Raw genomic sequence first — 21,103 nt, forward strand, 5'->3', positions numbered from 1 at the left:
TCCGGTCGTGCAAGCATAAAAATTTTGATCGTATTATAACACATCGTACGATAATCGTATTATCAGTATGTTCTTCGTCCGAAAAAAATGGTGAGCAGTAGACAGCGCATGAGCAGTAGACATCATTTTCCCCTCACACGCTACAGCGTGGTTACGCATACCGGAAGCTAAGAATTATCGTCCGAGAAAATTTGTATCGTGAGTAACCTCTCCCTTTAAGCGAATATTATTGAGAGCTGCTAGAATACGAAAAATAACGGATGGAACGTCGCTCGATTTTCGGATCGTGTGTACTGGGCATAAGGCTCCGTTCACATGTAGGCGTTTTGGGGTGTTTTTCTGCTCTAGGATCAGCTCTCAAAACGCCCAACAAGACAAATCCTATTCATTTCAATGGCCCCTGTTCACATCTGAGCGTTTTGACGCTGTGAGCAAAACGTCCAACGCTCCAAAAAGTACATGAGCTTCTTTTTGGGAAGATTACAGGCGTTTTCCATCGGTCTCTATTCAATCTAAAAATGCCTGCACAAAAAACGCCTGTAAAAACGCCTGAAAATCGCGGTAAAAAACGCACAAAAACGCTACGCTCAGGTGTGAATGTAGCCTTCGAGATAGCAGACTGAACACAATATATAAAAATAGGACACATATTTGTCCTTGCATGAGCATCTATGAGGTGTCAATAGACAGTTCAAAGATTTTAAAGGTTTCCCAAAATTCCTACCAGATTCCTAAAATTTTCATTTAGATGTGCAATCCCATATCTTGCAAATATCCACATGTACATGCAGATCAAACATTATTTCAAAAATACAGTAATCTAATGGACAAAACATCCAAGCGGCCAATAGACTCCATTTCAGCTGGAAACATCTGATAAAGTCTGAGTTTAGACATAAGCATTCTAATCTTTGCCTGACATTGATAATCCGATATCTTTTTAAGCAACATTTTGCGTTCTAAGGCATTGACTGGTGAATGATCCCCTGAGTAAAATCAGTGTGATTTCAGGTAACAAATTTTCTACTACATATGTTCTCCCCTAAGGACAACCAAATGATTACATTGAAAAATGGGAAGTACTAGTTTCTACACTAAACACACTCCATATAATCTGAAAAATGAACACTCAAGGATTCTCTATAATTGCAATATTAGTATAATTATTACATTCTGCTGTTGAAGGTAACCTGTATCACAACATTACCATATGCATTTTGTTTAGAGACCCTGGAGAAAAAGCTAGTGATTATTTATAAATCTCTGTGTACTTATAAATTATGCATACATTTTAATCAGTTGGTGATATAACAAGAAATTGTTCAACTGCAATTTTAATATTCCTTAGAACACACATAAAAATAAATATCAGCCCTAACAAGCCCCAGTCTCTAACAATCCCTAAGGTCCACAGCACATTGACTTCAATTCAAATAGAATGCCACATTATTCCCAAATATTCTTAAAGTAATGCTGCTATATTTCGTTAAAAATTTATAGAAACAGTCCAACGAAAAAGTGATATCATTCGAAGTGGATTTTGGTCGGCTGGGTTCCAAAACAATCTCCTCGCCACATTTTCTGAATTAAGCACCACCCATCATAAATGACTTCTGCTACAAAAAAAAAAAAAAAAAAATGCCTGTCCTTCCTAAGCAGATTTCATGGGTGAAAATTTCAGAGAGGAGGAAGGCTCAGAGAAGATGTTTTTCTGTTGTACTTGTAATTGAAAGCAAATTATTGGATTCGGGTCAATGTATTTTTTTTTTTTTTTTTTTTTTTAAGTGTATAGGAAAAAAACACTAAAGAATTTTAGAATGAACGTTCATTTGAGCAGTCATACAAAAATTCTCAGTACATGTAATGACTATCAATGCCAATTGAAAAAACTTAAAAACGTAATTTAATTTTAACACTCAATTTTGGAAAGAATCAACATTATCGAATAAAAACCGCAATAACGGTTAGAAATTTCTAACCGCGTTAAAAAAAAAAAAAAATCATCTAAACAAAAGTGTACTAGTGCATGGTTTGCTTTAAAGTGGTTTTTAAAACCTGAACATTTTTCTTGAATCATTGAATCAAGGAATCATTTTTCATTCCTTGCACTAAGGCAGTGATGGCGAACCTTGGCACCCCCGATGTTTTGGAACTATATTTCCCATGATGCTCAATTACACTGCAGAGTGCATGAGCATCATGGGAAATGTTGTTCCAAAACATCTGGGGTGCCAAGGTTTGCCATCACTGCACTAAGGTAAAACATGTTTAGGCATCAGTGTACCCCCCTCACCGCTCCTTTTACTTACCTGAGCCCTCATTTGATACAGCACTGTGCAGGTCTGCAGCTGTTCTCTCTCTTCACTTCCTGGTCTCACAGGCTTTGCTGAGGCAACGTGAGCTGCTCTCAATCAAAGCCAGTGACAAGGAAGCGGCGGGCCGGCCCGATGCTTACGGTCTGTGTTCATAGACACAGACAGCGAGACTCGGGAGCGAGCCAGCCCGAGTGACCCCCTAGAAAGCAGCATTCTATGGGGGTACTCGCTGGAGAGGAGCCAATAATGCTGGCAGGGGACCTGAAAAGATGATGTTCAGGGACGCTCTGTGCAATTGAACAGTGCAGGTACAGTAAATATAACCCGTTTTTTTTTTTTTTTGCAAAGTGCTTTTTTTTTTTCCAGCCACACATTTTAAAGTGATCAAGTGAATGTATATAATAGTATCAATTTTTTCTTTTTTTTTTTTTTAGAATATGGTACCTATGCATGATTTGCAAAAAGTACCCACAAGGGCAGCAATATTTTGCTCTCCTTCTGATGACCAAATTACATTTAAAGTTCTTAAATGTAAAGGTTGCCACTCATATTTACAAAGTAAAAATATACTCACAGCTATATACCAAATTTGTAAGATTTTTTTTTTTTTTTTTTTTTTTTTTTAATTACCTAAACCAATGAACAGTCTATGTCATATGCAGAAAATGCCTTATAAAGTGTATTTTATTCTAATAGAAAACAGACTAAAGCATGATGAATCAAATGTATGATTTTTTCAAGCCTCTACAAGTGTAAGCATAGGGCCCTAAATGATGGCTTATTAAATGGTTTAGCTGATTTGACTGCAGCAAAATTACATTTTAGGGAACACTTTAGTCAGCGAGTGGCAAATAATGATTTATGGTATCTTTCTGTAGAAAGCAGAATAGTAATTTGCAACTGCCTACAATGTATATGGAGCATAGAACGATATAAAATTCCCGTATTCGGTGTGTGGATGTATATACTATATATATATATACACACACACATATACACATACATACATCTACACACACTATTTCCTGAAGAAATAGACCGTATGATCACACATGTGCAGCCAATCTTAGACATCTTGGAGGTAGATTTTAAGTACAGCTATAAGCCGGAGAGGTACGTCTCTCATTTGCACTTGGCACTTGAAAGGTTAAGTAAAAAAGTTAAGCCTTTGAACTGCGTAAGTGCTACAACTACAAATTCACTGTCTTTCCATGCATAGTGCTGCTGGAAGCATTTAATCTTTGTGACATGCCACTTACCGGCTGCTTGAAGTGCTGAAATTGGAATTATTTCACACCAGAAACTGCTAGCTTCTGCATACTGAATTTCCTATACTATGCATCACTGTGGCATCTTGTTCACCTTGATTTGAAACACTGAGGCAATCATTTTATTATCCCCCTTCATGTAATAAGCAAAACTGTTGACAGTCTTTACTGTGGTCAGCACAGGCTGTAAACAAGACCAAGTTCACAGAGCAGGCAGAAAATGGTCAGAAAAAAAATGAATAACCCAGTACAGTCTTTAAAGAAACATGGGCAAATTAAAAAAAAAAAAAAAAAACACCACTGCTGTAGAAAAAGAAACTAATATGTTCTTGCTGCAGGAAAGCAACTGAAATACAGAAAAAAAAAAAAAAAACCTGGAACCCTCAAACTTCAGCACAAGTAAAATCAAAACAGGGAAAGCTTCCATTGCTTCATGGGCAAAAACCTGCTTTACTAACCTGTCGAGGGTTAGGATGAAATGTTTTTTCCCAAGTGTGTAGTTTACTTGTCACACAATTAAAAAAAGTAATATCTATGTGTTTGTATTTTTTAAAATATTTTATTTATATTCATGTACAAGTTAAAAACAAAAACTGGGAAAATGCAAAAATTTGCTAAAAATCCCTTTACTTGTATGCGTTAATCTAAAAGTTGCAAGACAGTGTTCACTGTCAAGCTGAAATGCTTCAAGCTAAAAATGTAAAAAATGGTGCTGGGTCGGCTACTGGAAAAAAAAAAAAAAAGTAAAATGAGCTAACCAAACCCCCAAAAAATATGAGGTACTTGGCTGGGCTTACAGGAACTAAGTCGGCCATGTATGGTTCGAATTTTGGCTGGTCCCTGTTGAACTTGCCGAGATTCTAACCATCTATGGGCAAGATGAATGTACAACCAGCCTGCAGGATTTTACATGCGATTACAGTGCCTTGCAAAAGTATTTGGCCCCCTTGAACTTTGCGAGCTTTTGCCACATTTCAGACTTCAAACAAAGATATACAACTGTCATTTTTTGTAAAGAATCAACAAGTGGGACACTATCATGAAGTGGAACGAAATTTATTGGATATTTCAAACTTTATCAAATAAAAAACTGAAAAATTGGGCGTGAAAAATTATTCAGCCCTTTTACTTTCAGTGCAGCAAACTCTCTCCAGAAGTTCAGTGAGGATCTCTGAATGATCCAATGTTAACCTAAATGACTAATGATGATAAATAGAATCCACCTGTGTGTAATCAATTCTCCGTATAAATGCACCTGCACTGTGATAGTCTCAGAGGTCCGTTTAAAGCACAGAGAGCATCATGAAGAACAAGGAACACACCAGGCAGGTCCTAGATACTGTAGTGAAGTTTAAAGCTGGATTTGGATACAAAAAGATTTCCCAAGCTTTAAACATCCCAAGGAGCACTGTGCAAGCGATAATATTGAAATGGAAGGAGTATCAGACCACTGCAAATCTACAAAGTCCCTCTAAACTTTCAGCTCATACAAGGAGAAGACTGATCAGAGATGCAGCCAAGAGGCCCATGATCACTCTGGATGAACTGCAGAGATCTACAGCTGAGGTGGGAGACTCTGTCCATAGGACAACAATCAGTCGTATACTGCACAAATAAGGCCTTTATGGAAGAGTGGCAAGAAGAAAGTCATTTCTTAAAGATATCCATAAAAAGTGTCATTTAAAGTTTGCCACAAGCCACCTGGGAGACACACCAAACATGTGGAAGAAGGTGCTCTGGTCAGATGAAACCAAAATCAAACTTTTTGGCAACAATGCCAAACGTTATGTTTGGCGTAAAAGCAACACAGCTCATCACCCTGAACACACCATCCCCACTGTCAAACATGGTGGTGGCAGCATCATGGTTTGGGCCTGCTTTTCTTCAGCAGGGACAGGGAAGATGGTTAAAATTGATGGGAAGATGGATGGAGCCAAATACAGGACCATTCTGGAAGAAAACCTGATGGAGTCTGCAAAAGACCCGAGACTGGGACGGAGATTTGTCTTCCAACAAGACAATGATCCAAAACAAAGCAAAATCTACAATGGAATGGTTCACAAATAAACATATCCAGGTGTTAGAATGGCCAAGTCAAAGTCCAGACCTGAATCCAATCGAGAATCTGTGGAAAAAAACTGAAAACTGCTGTTCACAAACGCTCTCCATCCAACCTCACTGAGCTCGAGCTGTTTTGCAAGGAGAAATGGGCAAAAATTTCAGTCTCTCAATGTGCAAAACTGATAGAGACATACCCCAAGCGACTTACAGCTGTAATCGCAGCAAAAGGTGGCGCTACAAAGTATTAACTTAAGGGGGCTGAATAATTTTGCACACCCAATTTTTCAGTTTGTTAAAAAAGTTTGAAATATCCAATAAATTTCGTTCCACTTCATGATTGTGTCCCACTTGTTGATTCTTCAAAAAAAAAAAAAAAAAAAATTGTTTTATATCTTTAGGTTTGAAGCCTGAAATGTGGCAAAAGGTCGCAAAGTTCACGGGGGCCGAATACTTTTGCAAGGCACTGTATAGTTACAGCAGTAATTACTGTGTTATCCTGGTGGGGACAGTTCCTGGGAGAATACAATGGCTCTGCAGGAGGGATTCCCCCATAAACACTGGCTGTGTTGATAGTGGAACCAAGTGAGTTTCTTTCCAGCAACCCATGGTTGAAGGAAAGAAAATCGCTCTGTCCATGGCCAGCCTCTTTTATGTCAGGGTGTATATGACTACAGCTGGCCTCGGCTTGATTTTTTCTCTTGTTCAGCGCATGCCAGCCTAACTACAATGGTGATGCCAAAGTGTGACTGCTGACTGCATCTGATGGTAATACAGTCATTGTTCAGCTGATAATATTCCACCTGGCTCAGTCAATTTTAAATTTACTTTTGTGGAGCCAGGGAGTAGATGCAGGGTCACCAAAGGCTTCAAATGAAACCAATTCAGCAGGAATCAGCTAAAAATCGAGCAGTCTAATATATTGACTTAATTATGCAAAGAGTTAGTGGAAAGAAAGCCAATGGCATAGTTTTAGCAAGCTTACAGATCCCGTTTTGTCCCCTCCTTTTTGCAAGAGATTCTATTTGACAGCCTACAGCCCTAGGTAAAAGAATTTAATACTACAAAAACGCCTTATGTAGACATTTTTCAGAAAAACTCTAAATGCAAGTCTAGTACAGGGGTTTTCAAACTTTCTAAATAATGGGTCAGTTTATGGGATTTCAGTTTGACAGGGACCGGACTGAGGTCAGTGGGAGCAGAAAATACCCCAGTCTCTGTGGGAGGAAAGAAAGCCTGAGGCTTGGTGGACAGTGGGAGTATATAATTACATAATCAAAAACAAGATGGAGAACTCAGTGTTGTGCTGTCCTAAGAAATATCTGCCACATCCCTTAAAATATTGAATAATAAGCGAGGGACCCCCAGATCGTACTTTCAATTCAGAAATAAAGTAGAGTAATGAGAGTATAAAATCAATAAATGTATTTTACATAGTAAAAAGTGACAAAATCAAATAAAGTTGTAAAACAATTGACTATTTGTGAGTGTACAGATGTACCATTGGTTCAGTCAGGGAAGTCAGAAGGGTCATGGGATATGGATATCCAGCCCAAACTAGGTTCACACTGACACATCCATATCCAACATGTTTTCGGAACATAATCCCTTCCTAGAGGGAAAATTGGAAACAAGGTACTCAGGTACTTCTACAATCTGGTCAAAAAAAATTGCACTTTAGTACAGGATACATGCCTTTAATATTATGACCACATCATAATGTATTGCCCCAGACTTGAGGCCCTCTCTTTGTGTTAAATAATTGCATAACGCCTGTGGTAAGTAGGAAGAATAATGTCACATCCTTGCTATTAGTGGGAGGAATAGTGCCTGTTTTTTAGTCTTAAAGGGGATCCTCTTTGATGGTACCAGTAGGAAGAATGGTACTTCATTTGTGTCAGTGGGAGGAATGGTTCTGTATTAGGGGGGGGGGGGGGGAGTTGTTGCCCCAACTCTGAGATCAGCAGGAGAAATAATGCTTGACAGTTGCTGTCAGCATGAGGAATGGCATCTCATTGTTTGTGTCAATGGTAGGAAGAGCCCCCTCAAGGGCCAGAAACAGCAAGCAAAGCACCACATTCAGCCTGCAAGCCACAGTTTGGGGATCACTGAACTAGTATGAAATGCCCTAACTATAAACAATGTAATGTTCGCATGTTTAAGCATTCTTAAATTGACTGTAAAGATAAAAAAAATATTTTAAACATGTTATGCTTACCTGCCTTGTGCAATGGTATTGCACAGAGCAGCCCCAAAACCTGCTCTCTTGTGGTTTCCTGTCGGCCCTCCTGGCTCCTCCTTTTCTGGTATGTACCACCATAAGAAGCTGCTTCCTATGGTAGCACATGTATGGGCTTACTCCAGAGCCAGGCTGTGTGTTTTCATTGACACACACACACACAGCGTGGCTCCCCCCCCCCACACCCCCCTCCGCCGCTCACTGGATTTGGCTGATCAGCAGCAGGAGCCAATGGCTCTCCACTGCTGTCGGTCAAGCCTGAGAGAGAGAAGAGAGGAGAAAAGCCCTGCATGATGAGCACATCACTGGATCGGTGCAGGACAGGAAGGTATGTAGGTCCTGGGGGGCAGGGGGAGGTAGGAGAATATGTAAAAAATCCTAGAGTAGAACCGCTTTAATGCTTGGATTTTAAAGCTTGGACCAATGTAATTTCACATTCCATACCTGTGGCCTGCGAGATCACTATGATAACGGAGCAACACCTACTACAGTGATCACCGCAAAGCTGGTATTCATAAAATACCTTGTATTTTATTTTAAAGAAAGGCATTCTTTGATTGGATGAGATGAAGAGGAGTGGTGGCATCATGATCCCCACCATATCCAACCAGAGAATGTACGTATGGTATTTATTTAAAAAAAAAATAAATCTGTAAATGACTGCAGCACAGAGTGTGCAATCACCCTGTGAAACTGCCAGCTTCTTTTTTTCCTTCAAGCCTGGAGTTAGACTTTAACCACCAATTAAGGACTGTAAGGTTTTACCCCCTTAATGACCAGGCCATTTTTTGCGATATGGCACTGCGTTATTTTAACTGACAATTGTGCGGTCGTGCAATGCTGTATGTAAATAAAATTGATGTCCTTTTTTTCCCCACAAAATAGAGCTTTCTTTTGGTGGTATTTGATCACCTCTGAGGATCAGTTATGACACCTGCCATTGGATGGTTTGACAGTTTGGTTGAGAGACAACCAATGTAACAGTTACATTCCCGGCATGTCCCGGAAATGTAACTGTTTTTAAAAGACCTAAATTGATGGGTTTACTTCCGCAGTAGGAATCCTCACATACCAGTGAGCGCACTGCTATTTTAGTAGGGAGGAACTGCAGACTACTAAAAGGTAAATTTTTTAGGCTATTAACTCTTCTAACTGATCATCTAACATCAAGTTTATTAGAGTATTTTAGTTACGATAAGCATACTTGGACTGCTTTTTTTTTGTGCCATTTTGCTTTGTACAAAGACAGTCTATATAAGTGCAGACCAGAAAGCCACCTGTCTTTCTTTGCTATACTGGTTGCAATGTAAACTCAGCCAGAATTTAGACATCTAATTATATATTTCCTTTTTTGTTTCCACCTTGTGGGTTAGATCATTTATCACATTTCACACTAATGATCAGTAACCACAAGGAAAGTGATTTCTGGAGGTAACAAATTACCTAACCATATTAGCATACTCCTAACTTACAAGCTCCTGTCAACAGCCACTATGCATAAATATGAGGTCATTCAATTTACACAGCATAGAAGGGTTTGACATGTTACTTGCTTTCCATAAACAGCTGCCAAAACTAGACTGCTATATATCTCACACTAGCTTATATATTCAAACACTATTATTCAACTCCTGATAACAAATCAGAAGGAGTAGTAAGCAGATAAGGTGTAGAGACCCAACATGAACAGATAAATCTGTCATCTATTCTCAGTGCTATGTTTAGTCATAAGGAAGCCATCCATCATATGATTCCTGACAGGCTGCAAAGATAACACTAGACCTTTACTTTACTGATCCTTGACCTCTGTGGTATCCATTGTTTGCATTACTTCCTATCTAGACAGTGCAACACCCAGCTCTCTAGTGGTAGAACTCATAATGTCTTTTAACCCACAGTGCCACTCCTATCAATCACGGATATCCTTTATGGACAATGTAGAAAGGAGCAAGTTACAGCTGTCAGACTGAGGTGTATGTTTGATTACTTATTACAGGCATTTAAAAAGCATTAACATGTACTGTGCTCTATATACTGTACATTCACATCAGTCTCTGCCCTCAAGAAGCTCACAATCTAAGGTCCCCATTCCACACGCACACATACCTGCACACACAAATAATAGTCAATGGTCTGCCAGTATGTCTTTTGGAGTGTGAGAGGAAACTACAAAACCCAGAGGAAACCGTTGCAAGTGCAGGGAGAACATGCATTCGCCCTGCGTATATGGTGTTTGGCCTAGATTTGAATCAAGGATGCCAGTGCTGCAAGGCAGAGGTGCTAATTGTTAACAAAGCCACTGTATGTTTACTGCACAATACAGCATTTTTTCCATACATGAGGGCACTCTAAATCCAGCCATAGATGGTTTGAATCTTGGCTGGTTCAGCAGGGACCGGGCAGGATTCAATACATGTATAGGCAGGTCAACCAGAATGCCATAATTTTACATGCAATTATTGCTAGATAATCACTGTGATCCCCTGGCAGGGATGGCTGCCAACATCTGATGCCCCCCTCGCCGGGAGAACACAATAGCCCCGCGGGAGGAATTCCCCCATCAAAACTGTGTTAATGGGGTAATCAAGCAATTTTATTTCCTGTAACCCGTTGTTGCAGGAAAGAAAATTGCATCATCTAGGGCCGGATTTAGACCTGAGAACCTACAATTTCCTAAATTTCAAGATCACTGCTTAGTCCTATTTTAAATGAGCTAAACAAGAGTAAAAGAGCAGTTTTGTTAAGCATATTTCAGGAGTTACATATATTTTGGAGAACAAAAAAAACTTCAATGAGATTTGAAAAAGAACATTGATCAAAATTAGAGAACACTTTCAGAGACCTTCCAGTTATTGGTGTTAATCTGGCACCTAATTTCTTGCATTTTCTGACAAACCCTATTTAACTAGCATGCCTAACTTTCTAGTTGTCACTGACTTTGCAAGATGCTGAGCCATTCTAAAGTGACCGAAACCCTACAGCAGCAGGTTGTCCAGATATAGGCAAAAGTGATGACACTTTCAGCCATAGCAAGAGAAGTTTGTTGTTCCAAATCTGTAATTTCTAGAATAATGCATCTTTACAACGTCACAAACTCATTCGAATCCCCCAAGAAGATTGGGCGTCCATGAAAGACAAATGTGACATAGGACAGGATAATGCGGAGAATCTCAATGGGCATTCCATTCAACACAGCAGCTGTGATTGCTCGCCAGTTCAGCGCTAAACAGAGTAAGGATCTGTCTCGTCATACAGTGACCAAGAGACGTTTAAAGAGAACTTGAACTGAAAGCCCACTCTGCAGTGGTTAAACCTTTCATTAACAGAAAGAATCAAAAGGCTAGACCAACCTTTGCTGAGGAGCATGTTGTGTGGACAGAGAACTGGTCCAAAGTTCACTTTAGCAATGAAAGCAAGTTTAATTCATTTGGGTCCAATGAGAAACATTTTGTTAGTTGTGAAACTGGGGAAAGAGTGAACTCAAGAGTGTAAAGAAGTCCATGAAAGATGTAGGGGGAAGTGTCATGGTTTGGGGGATGCTTTCTGCAACAGGAGTTAGGCCTATTATACGGCTACATGGCAGAGAACGCAAATATTTATCAGAACCTTAAACAACATGCGCTTCCTTCCCTGTTTAATCACCCAATCAGCCAGTAATTTTCATGCATGAAAATGCCCCCTGTCACACAGCAAAATGGGTAAAGCAGTTCGTGGAAGGCAAAAACATTGAAATAATGAAATGGCCAGCCCAGAAACCTCCAGAAAATTAACGACAAAGTTATTGCCAAGAAACCCACTGCGGTCACCGAACTGTGGAAGAGACTGGAAGAGTGGAACAAAATTACACCAGAGCAGTGTGAGAGACTAGTGATGTCCTGTGGTCGCAGATGTGTGGACATCATTAAAAGCAATGGTCTGTACACTTCCTACTAATTGTTGTTTGTTGTAACCTTCAGATATTTTAGTTGTAATCTTTCTCCATGCTACAGTCATTGCTGTTCTCTAATTTTGATCATTGTGTTTTCTACAAAATAAAGTTTTTTTGTTTTTTTTTAAGTGCCTTGGTTATTCTGAAAGCATTGTTCTATTACCATGGTATAGCCACAACACAAACTCCCATCAAAATTTGAGCCATTATTTCTGGAAAAAAAAATTGGATTTTTGACTTACCGTAAAATCCATTTCTCTGCGTTCATTGACGGACACAGCTCTTCAGGATTCTTGAACCATTGGGTTATACTGACCCCCCCCCCCTCCCCTCTCTGCTATAGGCATTCAGTTTTTTTCTGCCTAGTCAGGAGTAAGGACCTACGCTTATGGGCAGTCCCAGGAGGTATACCCCCCCCCCTCTGCTAAAGGTACTAAGTTTTGTTACAAGCAATGTCAGAAGTATTACAACTCCGTTGAGGGTGGGTGCTATGTCCATCAATGAAGGCAGAGAAATGGATTTTGCGGTAAGTCAAAAATCCCATTTTCTCTTTTGCTCATTGATAGACACAGCTCTTCAGGATTATTGAACCATTGGGACGCCCAAAGCAGTGCCAAAACATGAGGGGTGGGACAACAAAAAAAATCCCAAGGCTAAACAAAAGCCAACCAAGTAACAGGAGCTCAACAAAAAGCAAAAGAAGCCAACCTGAACAATACCTGAAAAACTTAATGGCCAAAAGAAGCATCTGCAGATGCCAACACATCCCCCATATATGCTAGTAAAAGTGTGCACAGATGACCAAGTGGCGGCCTTGCAAACCAGCGCCACTGACACCTGATGATGGAAGGCCCGAGAAGCACTAAGCACCCGAGTAGAGTGCGCCGTGACAGGGAAAGGAAGAACCTGACCCACCGTCTGTCTGGCCCATCTTGAAATGGTCGCAGAGGAAGTGGACAGCCCTTTTCTTGGCCCAACAGTGAGACTGACCTCCGAAAAGACTCCGTAGCTTACAGATACACCCGAATCACCAAAACCAAATCTGTGGCATGCAACACAACTTCCTTAGGATGTTTGGGCCTGGGACACAGGAATGGCAACACAATATCTTCATTCAAACGGCAATCAGAGACTACTTTAGGAAGGAATGACGGCCGTGGTCGTAGAACCACCTTAGCCCTGTGAACAACCAGATATTGGGAACGACAAGACAAAGCCGCCAATTCAAAAACCCTGGGAGCAGAGGCGATGGCCACTAAAAAAGCCACCTTTGTGACAGTGCAAGTTAAACCGTGGGTTTTAAAAGGGAGTTTTTTGAAGAACCGAATGAACCGGGATCAAAACCCGGGGTGGCAGAGGAGAATGTACAGAGTAAAATGACAAATCCCTTGAAGGTATGTATGCACCAATAAATTGGAACATGATCAACAGCCGGTTAAAGAAAGGCCAGAATCTGAGCCACCGAAAAGGAACGAGGATGGACTCCTTGAACCTGACACCAGGAAATGTATGCCTTCCACATCCGATGATAAAGTTTCCGAGATGTAGATTTCCTCGCCTTCAACATGGTCAGAATCACTGAGCCTGACAAGCCCCTGTCCTTCAGAAACCGGCTTTCAACAGCCAGGCTGTCAAAGCCAGCGACTGTAAAACAGGATGGAAGATCAGCCCTTGAGACAACTGATTGTCCCTGAAAGGAAGCCTCCAGGGGACGTTCGCGACCAGTCGCACCAGGTCGGCATACCAAGACTGGTGAGGCCAGTCCTGAGCCACCAGAATGACTGGAATCCCTTTGGCCTCGATCTTGCGTAGAAGGCGCGGAAGAAGCTGGAGAGGAGGAAAGGGGTAAATCAGATGGTACCGGCTTAAACGACCTTGCGAGACGTTTAACTCTTGGGTCAGCCCCCGCCCAGTGGGGCTAGGTCGTGGCCGACCGAGCGCAGAACTACGGTCTGCACGCACTTGCTGGCCAGACTGGAGTGACCACTGGATCTAGATTATCTAGCCCGTTGCCCAGTCCGGCAGTTGATTGTTGATCTCACAGCCAAAAAAAAGGGAGAAAAAAAAAAAGACATTTAAAAAGAAAAAAAATTGCCAGGACCAGAGATCCCAGCAAGGAACTAGGTCCTTACTTCTGACTAGGCAGAATAAAACTGAATACCTTTAGCAGAGAGGGGGAGTATACGTCCTGGGACTGCCCATAGGCGCAGTCCAGGTATTTTTTCTGCCTAGTGTCCTACTCTTGTAGGGGTAGTATAACCCAATGGTTCAAGAATCCTGAAGAGCTGTGTCCGCCAATGAACGAAAGAGAAAAAAGTGTTCATAAATTGTTCACAAGGATGCCCATTATTAGTTTATTATAATTTTCCCACTCAAAGACATTCTCAAATGATGCATTATCAGGAAGTTGTGGTGACAGTGTTAGAGACATTAAAAAAATAGCTGCTTGGGTGTTTTTAGGGGACCGGCATATATGACTGCTGGGGGAGGGGTTAAAAACAGTTTTGGAGCAATGGGGAAAAAAGGAAACAGCATATTGCACCAAGTTTATAAGTTACAAAATATGCTATTTATCCACTAATATGTCCCAATTGTGTTGCTCTCATACATCTCACATATCGTTTAACAAACATTTAAAAATGATTGCAACAAAAAAATGTTTTTACATAATTACTATATGTTAAGAGTTTACAGCCTACTACCTCAAGGAAGCTGAAGTGGCCAAAGAAAAAATAAAATACACTCCAAATTGTGCAGCCAGCAAGATAGTCCTGTTCTTTCTCTTTGGCCTAGATGTTATCCATTGCATCATTCATGAAACTATCCAGTTGTCAATATATAGGCATCTATGTATTTTTTCAGATGGTAATGGGGACATTTAACTTCACATTAATTTATGCATTTGTGTCTATTTTGGTACCTACAATGCAAAGATACAAAAAATGTTCTTGGCAATAGGAAATCTTTGCAGCTACAGTGTACCCACACAAACCAGTTATGCTTCTTACTCCATTCAAGATTTGCCTGTGGCATGAACAGCCTCGGGATACATGCAGGCCTGGGAAAATTGCGAAGCCTGTTCTCCTAATAGTATACTTAAAGATGCTCGGTTTATCACTGGTCTACAAATAAGGAAGGATCCACACTGTTTACCATAAAATATCCAAGACTAACAGCATCAATTCCGTTTCATCTGGGTGCGCTCATAAAAGTTTCATATATCAAAATGCCCCCAGTGGCAGAATGGGAATCAGTTTCCAATTCAAATTCTCTAAATATATGGTTGTACTGACATCCTGTATTTGTTATAGCTAAGAGGAATTCTAAGAAAGTTCTTTCCATCATTACTATGCAGGTGTCTAGAAACTTTGACAACACAACAGCCTGCTGCCATACTTGCCTAGATTTGTTGTTCTGGTTGCACTAGTTAAAAATCATCCCCTTTGACTTGGGAAAACAAGTCTAGGCAAAAGGGACGTATAAACATATGGGAAAATGCATTCTCGCTATAAAAGCAGAGTTGATGTAATAAATGTCTGTTTTTTTTCCCCATAATGAGTAGCTTTATACAAGAAATGTATTTCTGTGTATAGGTCGCAACTGCCCATCATTTGAATCCAAATACTTCTGTGCCTCTTTCCTTCACAGTGGGACCCTAATTGCTGGTGTGATGTAGAGACCACCAAACAAAATGCAAAGCTCAACTCTAGCCTTACCTTTTTCCTGCACTCATAACTAGAAGCTGAAACTGATTACTCGATTACTCTCAATTCCCTACAAACCCACATCTCCGCAATATAACCCTTTTAAGCTGCAGAAAGTGTCTTGAGCCATCTTTAATTTTATTTCTGAATTAATTAAATCAAACCCCTCTTCTCCTGGACTGGACTGTCGCTGCCCACTTCTCAAAGCTGTTAGCTTTCACTGCCATCCATAATTCTGTTCCAGATTATTATAAAAGAGAACACATCTGAGACATCTCTTTAGACATGCATGCTAAAGCAACTAAAAAGCAAAATTACAAAGCTTAAGTCTGCAGCACTGGTCAGTAATGAGAAGCATGCACATTTGAAGGGATCTTGGGAATGGGTTTTTATGCAACGCTATTGAAAGAAAATTGGGTGCAGAGTGTAGTGATGTTTACTAGAGACTGCCGACTCACCCACCAAACCGAGCAAAGACCGACAAGACCCAGCAACGATGTCACTGGGTCTAAAAAAAATGTATTCTTAAAAACAAAATGTTATTGCATGCAACAGTTCAATTATTGCAATCATTTTGAAAAGCAGATATAAATAAAAGTTAGTACTAAAAAAAAAAAATTAAAAAAAAATTACTAACCGGTTTAACTTATTATATTTTTGTGGTCTTAGGAAATTGAGGTATGACAGAGGTGTGCCCTTTGCCAACATACTTTTTACTACAAAGTGTATTTCTTCTATCTTGGAAAATTGGGAGGTAGGTCTGTGTTTTACATACAGTATGTGAAGGCAAGTAGTTGAAACCTTAAAACCATTACAAACCCCCATGAGTAGAAAGGTCATAAAGAAAGCTAGTAAAAATAAGATACTACTTTACGCAGCTGGGTATTATCTCAAATTTTAACACAGTGTTTCTATTACTCTACATGAAGAAATTGTTGTAGAACTTTTTAAGAGGGTTAGTGAACCCACTGAGGTTTTGAGATGCTAAATTGGATGGACATTTGTATTTATTCTGCCAATTTCCTACAAAGCGGAAAATTCAAGGTAAACATCAGCTTAATCCGAAAGATGGGAGTTCTAAGTCTAATGCCTGCAACAAAGGTAAAGTTTAGAAGGAAATGTTAATTATCATACATAGAAAGCTCACCTGGCCTCACTACTGTAGAAAACACAAACAATATTTTTCCCCTCAGTGTGTGAAATATAGGACAATCACTTTGATAAACTAGGCAATACTTTGAAAGACTTGATGATTTAAGAGCAAAGCATCAAGTGAGCTTTGTAAGATTTACAGGGGGAATATCCATATAGAAGAGTCAATGGCTTCTCTTACTACATCTCTCTCTACATGTTCTTAGCCGAAGTACAGCTCATTAAATCCATATGTTTTTTTTGTAAAACTAGCCATATGCCGTGGAGATTTTATTACTTTTAAGGTGATCGCATATGTAAACAAAGGGAAGAAACAAACCTAGTCTCTCTATTCTAACTTTAAGCAGAAAACTGGGGTATCAAATGCGGCTCCTGGCTGTCCAGATACAAGAGGCTTAAAGATCCTCAGGTATTCATTTGGAAAGCAAGAGCTGTGTACTGCTATTTAAGGAACCTGCAATGTAGCAAAAATCATTTTGCTTTCTTTCAGTAGAGTACGGTTATAAACTGAAAAAAATCTATAATTTAATTTTTCTGTTCATTTTTTAAGGATCAGAGCATTTGAGGACATTTGCTTCATCAATTCCTTTACTGAAAATGTTATTCAACTTCTGTCTAAACTTTTTTTTTAGTCTTCGATAGAGTAAGGAAGGTTTAAAAAAAAAAAAAAAAAAACCTCTGGGTTGGGTTTTTATTGCCGTCTGTGTGGAGGTAAATAAATCAGTGCACTGCACAAGCTTGACACTTACCATTTATAAACAGAGCCTTTTAAAAGTGATGAAAGAACTCATATGCAATGAAACAAAAATGTAAAATTATTTTAAGGAATAGTCTATCTCAAGTAAACAAATCAACTAGAAAAAAAATAAATAAATAATAGGAAATTAAAAAAAAAAAAAGCCAATTAATGGCACTGACCCAATTCTTTTTGATTTTCCCACTCTGTCATGTTGGCAATAGTCAACAAGGCGCGAATTGAGAGAGAAATTCCCAAACAGAAAGGCAGCAATAAAAACATAGCATGATTTCTAGCCCTCCCCAATCTACCCTTTCCCAATCTTAGAAAAAAAAAAAAAAAAAACGAGCACTGGTTGGAGTCCCCACTTTAAACAGGTCAATGGTGCTTTCTGTTTTATGCATCAAGGAAAATGATCAGCATGCAGGAACCTCTAAAGCACAGTACACAAGGGCCATGTGTATTGCAGCCGGTATGACAGAAGCCAGCCGTTCAGTCGTCTTCTGCCCAAGGGGCATGACCGAAAAACGTCTGCCCACTGGCTCCCTATCATCGCTCTCAACCAATGGCTGAGATCGCTGATCAAAGTGTTCTGGATTGTTGGTTACAGTGGCTCTGACCTAAGCTGTCAGTTTTTTTATTTTCAACCAAAAAAACTAGTAGTGTATGCAAGGCTTAACTTGTTGCATCTTTTATTTTTTTAAACTGGTGTATTTGACCCCGTTCACACTGGGGCGACGTTACTTGCCGGGGCGACCTCACAGGTCGCGGTGCGCAGCTCGCACCGCGACCTCGGAGCGGCCGACACGGACTTCATAACATTGAAGTCAATGCAGGTCGCTCCAGGTCACCCCAAAGAAGCTCCGGACCCTTTTTCTAAGTCGGAGCGACTTGTGTCGCTCCTATTAGAATGGGTCCACAGCTTCTCTACAGCAGGAGACCTATGGCGACCTGTCAGGCGACCAGGTCGCCTGACAGGTCGCCCCAGTGTGAACGGGGTCTTTCTGTAATTTTTGTGGTCCTGCAACAGTAAATAAATCTGTGCACTGCACAAGTCTGATACCCCATATTTATAATCAAGCCATTAGGGTCCTTTTAAGGCCTCTTGCACACTGCAGCTTGAAAAAGCTCAGTACAGCTTTTTTTTTTTTTTACGGAGCTAAAATACAGCCCAATAATTGTAATGTGCCTATGCACACAGGTGCGTATATGAGCGCCGTGCATTCTTCAGTAAAAACAAAATAGAAAAATCTGCATGTTTGGTCAGTAATTTACGACTCATGCACACAAATGTGCGCAAATTTCCATTTACATATTGTGCTGAACAAGAAGGCGAGAAAAAGTTTTCGCTCAATGTGCAAAAATACGCAAACGCATTTGCACAAAAAATATGCGCAAATACATACAAAGATAAACGTCTGAAAAAGTGAATGCCCAAACAGGAGTATTGTGTGCAAGAGGCCTTACTGTGCCTGAATAACCCATATGCAATAAAACAAAGAAATGTAAAAATACATTTCAAGCAACAGTCTATCTAAAGTAAACAAATCCACTGAAGAAAAAAAAAAGAAAAAAAAATAAGTCCATTAACAGCTCTGAAATTAAATAGATATCTTTCTAAATCAGCAAAATCCTTGACAAACAGTGAGAATACATTACCATAACAACCCAGCTCTGAGACACTGAGAAATCAAGACGTTGCATTCCTTGAATTTAAAAAATAAACATCAGCGGTAAGGGAATTATTGTTTACTGATGTTAAATTTTATTCATAGTCCACAGAAAACAAAACTACTAAAGGGGCCATTCTAATTATTTCCCAGTAATTGAATGCAGCATTTTATATTATGCAACTTGGGTGTGAATATGTGTACAAAACCTTTTGAGGTTTAATGTGCTAAACAGTTTGAGTATTTTTTTGTTTTTTTATTATTGATTCATAACTTTGCATCTTTTTTTTTTTTTTTTTTAACTAGTTGGATGCTTTTGTTTCTTGGGTTTCCTGGATTCTGTATGAAGACCATCCAATTATATCCCAAAACGTTAAATATTCACTTATAGTACATAGGAAACCAAGGCGTCATTGTTCATTTGCAATTACATAACCTGACTCTAGAGTTTGTGTCAAACACAAGGCCCATGGGCCGAATCCGGCTCACTAGGCTATTTCATGTAGCCTTTTCACCTTTCCTGCAGCTACGACACCCCCCTCGTCTCCATCTCCACCTTATCTCAGCAGCCGAGAGGAGGACAGAACTCCTCCACCAGATCCCGCGCTTCTCTGTGCAGCCACAGCACCTCTTCGTCTCTGCATTCAGCAGACTCCAGCAGCTGACTTTAGCACTCCTTTTGTCCTTCCTGGCAGCAGCATATGGTAAGGGGAGGGGTGCACTCTGATGTAAGGGCTGGTGGGGGATGCTTGACTGCTGATGGTGGGGTTAGGGGGGGGGGCAATTATGACATCTGATGTAAGGGGGAGTGGGGTGTTCTGGACATCTAGTCTTACAGATACAACCAGCCCTTTGAGGGCAACCATAATGCCGATGTGGCCCACGGTGAAATTGAGCTTGACACCCCTGCTCTAGAACAGTGGTTCTCAACTCCAGTCCTCAGGACCCACTAACAGGCCAGATTTTAGGTATTACCTTGGGGAGATGCAGACTAGAATACTGCAATCACTGAGCAGAAAATTAGATCACCTGTGATGTATTTCAGTTATCTTGCAAACCTGGCCTGTTAGTGGGTTCTGAGGACAGGAGATGAGAACCACTGCTCTAGAAGATAGCTTTTAACAGTTCTGTCAAATTATTATAAAATAAAGACAGAGCAGCCATCATTAGCAAGTTAAAACCCAGCTCCAGTAAAAAACATCTATGCGATTTTGGATGGAGCAGAGAAATGTTGAGTCTCACATTTTTATCGATGTCTCTGTCCCTATCAGAGTGGGGGGGGGGGGGGGTTACTTCCTGTAAGAACAGCAGTGAAATCTTTGATGGGAAATGTAAGTAATTTGAGAAAACGTTGGCCATTTTAACAGTGCGGCTGATTACTAAAGTATGTTCAGTTTGCAAGGAGGGTGTTAACTGTGGAAGGGGATTTTCACTTAGTTTAGTAAATAAGATGATGTTGTGCCGATGTCCATCACTTAATCCGGTGGGTGGGCACAAACATAGGAAAAGGAATTAATTGAAAAAATGCAAGGCTAAGAAATGTGGCAGATGGAGTCATTCTAAAAGAAATATCCTGCCTATCTACAGCAGCCTTAGCTGTTCATATTCCAATTTTCTACCCATTGAAGTGTTAATCACATTAAATACTAATTATACCTAAACCTGCACCCACCCTGATTCTAAACTTCTACTGTGTAAAGAAAAAATGTCTATACTTAATTTTTAGAATGCTCCAGTCTAGTCACACGATCTCTCCCGCGGCTGGCTTCAATTAAAAGGGGAGATCGTCTACAACAGCTGCAGAGCCTGGGTGATGATGTGACCCATAGGCTTTCTATGGGCATCCATTGTCGATTGTCCCTCCTCCAAAACTGAAGCTGCTGGGAGCTATCAAGTGACCTGACCAGCTTGCCCTCTGAATAGGTAGGTATAGACATCTTTCCTTTACAGGTTACTTAGGATAGGCTTAGAACCGGGATGGGAGAAGGTTTAGGTAGAGTATTTAACTGAACTTCTACCTTAAGGATGATTTA

General features: G+C 40.1%; 1 protein-coding gene across 15 annotated transcripts in view; it reads right to left on the reverse strand.

Annotated features, from left to right (window-relative positions):
• PTPRK (protein tyrosine phosphatase receptor type K) overlaps window positions 1-21,103 on the reverse strand; it is a 658,422-nt gene that overhangs the window by 335,525 nt on the left and 301,794 nt on the right. The gene's annotated exons all lie outside the window — the stretch shown is intronic.

The sequence above is a fragment of the Pelophylax lessonae genome, assembly GCF_965119305.1.
Source record: "Pelophylax lessonae genome assembly, chromosome: 3".
Taxonomy (NCBI): domain Eukaryota; kingdom Metazoa; phylum Chordata; class Amphibia; order Anura; family Ranidae; genus Pelophylax; species Pelophylax lessonae.